At 46.7% G+C, this 6,997-nt stretch overlaps 1 protein-coding gene across 1 annotated transcript in view; it reads right to left on the bottom strand.

Moving 5' to 3' along the window:
- ILKAP (ILK associated serine/threonine phosphatase) overlaps positions 1-6,997 on the bottom strand; it is a 35,197-nt gene that overhangs the window by 17,301 nt on the left and 10,899 nt on the right. The gene's annotated exons all lie outside the window — the stretch shown is intronic.

A 6,997-nucleotide genomic window follows, 5' to 3' on the forward strand; every position in this document is an offset into this window, starting at 1 on the left:
GTCAAAGGGGGAAACTTTTGAGATAAGTTCGCTATTAAAGTCTAATGTTCTCTCTGTTGGACAAATTTTATTTTTAAAAATATTTTCTTGACAGTTATTTAATATGGACATGTTCCCAACAGTTACAGGCAACATAAAAGCAGTGAAAGATGACCCGACAGGCATTTTTAAGGGATGCTGGGTATTTTGAGAAAAATACTTGTCTTGATAATTTCATTACTGAAATCAACAATCATTTTAAAATCTTTCTCTAAAAAGTGAATCCTGGGAAGAAAAAAACCTGATTCTCGAGCAAGAAAACAATAATTTGGTACCTCAGAATAGAATTTCAAAGTTACAGGGACTCTTCAAAGGTCTACAGGTCTCAAAAGATCCCACTTCAATAACCACCCAGAGTCTCAAACAAACGAGCACAGAGACCAGGAGAGGCTGAGGGGTGTCCCCAGCACAATGCCCAGTTCAACAACTGTCTACGGAGAAAATGAGGCATTGCAGATACTCCAAGATTAACTCAGAGAAATCTTTTATCCAAAAAGCTGAAGATTTACAAAACAAAGTACTGGTCTTAAATGTTTTATACTCAATTATTCCTTTCCACATAAAATTGAACCCAATTCCTTATTTTCCAGCTTTCCCTCCAACTTCTATTTAAGCTATTAAATACATGAACCCGCATACAGCTGAGAAGGGAGGAGGGCGTGTGCGTCCACGCTCTGAAGGTCAGCACACTGGCTGGACAACCTGCCCTAGCTCCTGTTCCTCGGAGTTCAAGGACAGAAATGTACTCATTTAAAAACCAATTCAGCCATATCATCTTTTTAAGTCTCTATGCAGGAACGAACAGGGTATCAATGCTACTCTTTCAAAAATAAAAATTTTAATGAACATTTATAAACTCCAAGTAAAAAAAATTTCTTCAGGAGTCTTTTGGTCAGAAGTACCTGAAATACCTGATAAATTCTTGATTTAACAAAAAGTAACTCTTCCGCTTTATACTCCTCATGCAAATGAGGAACGTCTACTCCGTTACTGTCTTATCCCTCGGGATTGCCCTAGTAACTGACGTAGCTGCAAACACTTTCATGTTTTTCACAAGCGACATAAAGACTATGGGAAGTATTTAACGAGCTGCATTACAAGGACACGAAGCGGCATTTAGGATGACCATTTACTCCCAGGATCCGACCCCTACAAGAAGCCCACATGCTCCAGCAGGCCACTTCCAAGGGAGCCCAGACGGTACCGGGTCTAGCCCATTCTCCTAGACGCGAGACTGCATGAGCTGGCCCAGGACATGCGCGCTGCCTTTCGGTGGGGCCGCAGCCAGGCATCTTGGGAGAGGGGGCATCGCAGGGAGGAAGCCAATCTGGAGACAGCCAACTCTTCCACCTATGCCAGGTCAGATCTCAACTGCTGAATTAAACCACCCGCCTAAATCCAGTCTTTCTACTGCCGATGTCTCACGCTGGGGGGGGGGGTGTCTCTTTTACCTGGGGAACACACTTCCAGTTCCTGCAAGCCTCCCTCGCAGCAGAGGCTGCAGCTTTGGTACCGGCCTGGCCCCCTCCTCTGGCCACAAGGCAGTCTCAGTGCCCCAAACTGAGCGCCACCTCCCAGGGAACGAGGACACAGTGGGATGCAAAGAGCCCGTCCCCTCCTCTCTCACTCTGGAACACTGTGAGTGGCGGTTCAATCTCACACACGAGCTCACCTCACGCTGTCGTCCACCACCCAGACTGGCTCATAAAAACGGTCATGAACATTTCTGCCCGCCAGGCACTAGTGCAGTGCTCTCCCTATTCTAAAGCAGCAAACCTTACAGTAGTCTAGGGAGGCAGATACTGTTCTTCCTGTTACTTACTGGTGAGGAACGGGGGGGAGGCACTTAGGTTAACTGCCCGAGAGAGCCAGTGAGGAGCAGGGATCCAAACCCAGGCGTCCGGCTTCCCAGTCCATGCCCCCAGCAGGAGCCACACTGCCACCCCCCGCCCCCCACACACAGGCAGCGCTCCAGGGACTCTGTGAGGGTCATCTCAGGGTCATCTCGTTAACCTCACCTCAGCCCCACGAAGGTGATTCCCCAGGCTCTAGAATGCCTCGGGGACACCTTCTGCATCCATCGAAGGATCACACTTAGTTTGCATCTGGGTTCTTTCTTTTAAAATCCACAGGTCATAGATGCTATAAAGCAGGGTCTCCAACCCCCTGGTCCGTGGACCAGTACTGGTCCATGGCCTGTTAGGAACCGGGCTGTACAGCAGGAGGTGAGCGGAGGGCAAACGAAGCTTCGTCTGCATCTGCAGCCGCTCCCCACGCCGGCATCACTGCCTCAGCTCCAACTTAGATCATCAGGCATCAGATTCTCATAGGAGCACCGGTCCCTGGTGCCACAAAGGTTGGGGACCGCTGCAGGAAACTTCTGATTAGCCAGAACCTTACATTCTATTCCGGATAAATAGGAATTCAAAATATTGAGGCTACAACCATTGCACGAAATGTGACTTTGACCCAAAACTTTGGAAGAGGTGCCCCAAATTCGAAACAGAAGAACTCTAATAAAGAATGAAACAAGACTGAAGACAATTTTTCATTAGCTAATCTCACCTAGATTTTTTTTTTAGTTCTCTACATTCTGAAGATAAGTCTACTGAAAATTACATACTATGCTGAGAAAAATACTCGGGTTGATCACATTCCGCTTAGCTAATGGTTGCTATGTATAATAAAATGACCAAATATTTTGCCTACACTGTTTTTCATACCCATATTTTCTTCTCAACTACAAACGCGATACGTTTTCCCAACGGCACGGAGGCACGAGAGGAAGGCCCCGCCGCCCCACCACGCCCACCCAGGCCACCGCTGGCAGATGTGGCCCACTCTCCTCTCTGCTCTTGTGCTGTGCACGGGGAGCCCAGAACATGGACACTGCTCATCACAGGGTCGCCAGGAGTCAGAGCTGATTCGATGGCACGTAACACGCACTCTTGTGTATGTGCATTTTAGTTTTCAAAGGTAGAAGCATACGGTACACGACCCTCTACGGGCACCGCTAGTGACGCGTCTGGGCCCACCTCCTCTTCCTGACAGCTGCGCACTAGTCCACATGGGAAGCGGCACCAGTCACCTGTCCAGTTCCCTTACTGATGGGCATGCAGGCTGAATCCGGTTTATTAGGTGACAGACAATGCCACCGTAAACAACCTCAGACTTAAGTCCTTAGTTAATCTGCCAGAATGCTGGTCAAGGGTATGAGCAGTTTCAATCTGACAGGTGCCAAAAGCTGTTCAAAAAAAAGTTGTGGTAACTTCCACTCCTGTACTTCTCGAGAACGTCCATTTCTCTACTTCCTCACTACATCTTAATCCTGACGGGTGGAAAGCATGGCACACCAATGACCTGTCATTCTTCTCTACGGTGACCGAGGGAGCGGAGCCCTGGTTCCTGATGAGTCATTCCATTTCTTCGTCCTTAACCTGACAGGACATCTTTGAACTGTTTTTCTAATGGGTTTTCTCTTTTTCTTATTAACTTGTGTGAGACTTTCACTCATTACAACTGGTAACCTTTAGTAAAATGTATTGTAATTATTTTTTCTCAATTTGTCTTTTGCTTTTGTGGTATTTTGTCCTGCAGAAATTGCTTATTTTTGCATAGTTAAATCTATTTTAATTTTTTATGACCTGAGTTAACTTGCTTAACTCTGAAGTTTATAATTAGTCTAAGTTTTTTCTAATATCTTAAACTTTATTTCATATTTAGACCTCCAGTTTTGTTTTGTTTTTTTAAGAAATAGTGTGAAGCTGGCCTGCCAAGAACTTATCTAGTCCTTGACAGCTGATCAGCAGTTTTAAAGTGAACTGGTGCAGCAACCTAGTAAGTGAAATAACCACCTTATAAAATTGAAACCGAGAGGCTGCCAAAGTGACTTTAAACCAGGACACCGTTACCTTGTTTGGATGATCAAATACAAGCTGTCAATCTTTAAGACATCAAGTCTGCACTTCTGTATGACATAGCTGAGGGGTTCCGATTCTGTCAGATGTGAACAAACATACCTCCTTTTAGGTAAACCATATATATACACACGTACACACATATATACAACATGGGTTTGAACTGTGCAGGTCCAATTACGTGAGGACATTTTTCAACCTTTTCGACCGACTCAACCAGTTAACACCTACGTCATTCAGAGGTCACCTGCGGTGGGGAATCTGCGCATGCAGGGGGCTGGCAGAGTTACATGTGGTTACAGCCAAGTTCTGATTACACATGCGCGCGTGTAAACTCCATTCAGCAAGCAAGTGTGTAAGGGCCGGGAGGGAAAGCACTAATGTGACGCAGTGTCTGAAAGCGCTCCTAGGCACGCCTCGCTTCATCGTGCTTCACAGATGGTGCATTTCTCACCAACTGAAGGCAAGACCCTCCACCAGCAAAAAGATTACAACTGACTTTACTGCAATGCTTGCTTTACTACAGTGGTCTGGACCACAACCTGCAACATCTCTGACGTATACCTGTAACACGTTCTTTCTACATTTTTCTTCAGACTATAAAAACTTAAGAGGCTTGACGGCAAGAAGATCAGATGTGATGTTTAAAACAAAAATCAAAGAATTAAACAAAATACACTTGATGTCACCTGAGCAGTGTGATATTTCCTCCCTTTGGATACAGCATTTTTCACAGAATCCCTTTGAGTGCATTTCCCCCCTTTTGAAACAGCCGTTAAAGTTAACAGTTCATATACTGACATCTGCTAAGCACTGCTGACCACGTGCTTCACCCTGCAGTAAGCGCTGGACACCTAGTACTCTCTCTAACCCACGCGTTAACAACAGGAGGTGACCGTCCCACTTTACAGATGCAGGATCAGTCACAGAAAGCAGGAAGAGTTCAGATTTGAAATGGGTCTGATCACATGTCCTGAATAACTCTTTTCGGGGACTGTGAAAATGACGAGGGGCTTTACCATTCATTCTGCATTAGCTCAGAAATTTGTGACACCTGCGTATCACAAATGACGGCGAGGTTTAGCCTCATCTTTCCATCCACTTTATGAAGCAGACATTATTTTCCTCTCATTTGTTCCATTTTTATCAGTCAATATCATCAATTTTCTGAAAAAGTATGCTGTTTAAGTTTTCAAAAATCACAGTATTTTCACAAGATTGTGAAGTCAGATTCTGTTCTTTTTCAAATGATTTTTTTAACCCGTTATATCTCATCTTGCTGGTTTTAACTAAGTGCCTGTCAAGAGAACTTTGGATCCCAATTCTGTCACTCATTTTTGTACTTATCCTTCTCAGCTTCCTGTCATTTACATACATAGATGCCTTCTTTGTTTTTAAAGCTATTTTTAAAAACACACTCAGCCGAGCAGGGCCTGTGACAGTGTCAGTGCCCTTCCTGCAGGCAGGGAGCACTTCATTAATCCACTCTCCAGGGAAGGGATTTAAACAACATGCAGCCCTCCTGACACCCCAGCCAGAGTTGGACATGCCCTCCCCACTGTCTCTGGCAACAGGTTGCCAACGGCCAACTTGTAAGACTTAGGTTTTTCAAGGGGATGTACGGTGTAAAAATAGTCAATAATGTTATAATAACTATGCATGGCGTCAGGTGGGTGCTAGACTAATGGGGTGATCCCTTCATAAGTTACATAAATGTCTAATCAACTGTGCTGTACACCTGAAACTAATATAATACTGTATGTCAACTATAATTTAAAAACTAAACGAAATTTCTTTAGGAGCTGTCAGATTTTGTATCATCTCAAGGATGCTTTCTTGAGCAGATCTAAATTGATTCTGAGGAAAAAGTTATGGAGATTTTTAAAAAATGATAGGCTTACTGGCACATCTGCAAATCCAAACTGCCCCAAACGTATTCAGATAGAAGTTATACTCCATCAACAGAGAAAAAGACTGCATACACAAAGCCAAGGCATTTATGTACAACTAGAACACTCTAGAAAACAAACGACCGAGTTGAGTACACAGGATCAAGGACATTTAGATGCTTCTGTACCATCAGAATGGTCAGTGGGAATAATGGCCCAGAGACGGGCCAGGCCGTTCACATGTGGCCAGCCAGCACCCAGGCTCTGTGGAGGGCAGAACCACCCCTTCCGGAGGACCCCGGGCCGCACGACTCCTCCACACTGGTTCGCTCAGGCAAACTGAAGAACTGGACGTTCCCCCTCCGAGCACATCCTTCCCTCGCCAGGAATCTCTGCAAAATCACAAGTCCCCCATCTCTGGAGGCCCAATTCCAGCACCGCCCCCTTCCTCACTCTCTGCGGGACTACAAACATCACTCCTGGCCACACCCGCACTGGCCACGGTCCTTAACTTTCGCCAATTTTAGATAATCACCAGCGTGCATTATTAAGCTCTTGGAGGGTAAAGGCAGGGTCTCATTCACCTCCGTATTCCCCGAAGCAGTTCCCAAACCGTGGTCCCCAGCCCCCGCCCAGCGGGCCAGTCAAAATCCCCCTGGGGATTTGGTGAGGCCCACTCGAGGCCTACCCCAGACTTTCGCATTTAGCTCCATGTCTTTCTTATATAAACACATACAGGTCCTGTCACATTAAACCTGGAGTGAGCGTAACCCCCTGGGCACAGAGGGCTAACAAAGGCAGCGGTCTCACACGGCTTCCATGCGGAGCTCAAGCCCCGGCCGCCAGGAACTCCCGCGCCCGAGGTCAGGGCCGCAGGAGTGGACCCGGGCTAGGGCTCTTGACTCTGGCGACGGGGGGAACTTCCTGCGACCCGGGAGAGAACAGAAAAGCACTATGAACCGAAAAGTCAGAGGAGCGCGGAGGAGGAGCCCTCTCCACGGCCTTCGAAATCGCGGACGGTTCAGCCTCGATCTCTGGGGCGAGAACAAAGCCGAACGAAAGCCCGAACTTGTGCCGGCGCGGGATAACGTGCAGGAGGGGACAGTGGTTTCGACGCAGGCCCAGAGGCTGCGGGGCTGCGGGCGCCCCGCC

The sequence above is a fragment of the Pteropus alecto genome, unplaced genomic scaffold, assembly GCF_000325575.1.
Source record: "Pteropus alecto unplaced genomic scaffold, ASM32557v1 scaffold143, whole genome shotgun sequence".
NCBI classification, from domain to species: domain Eukaryota; kingdom Metazoa; phylum Chordata; class Mammalia; order Chiroptera; family Pteropodidae; genus Pteropus; species Pteropus alecto.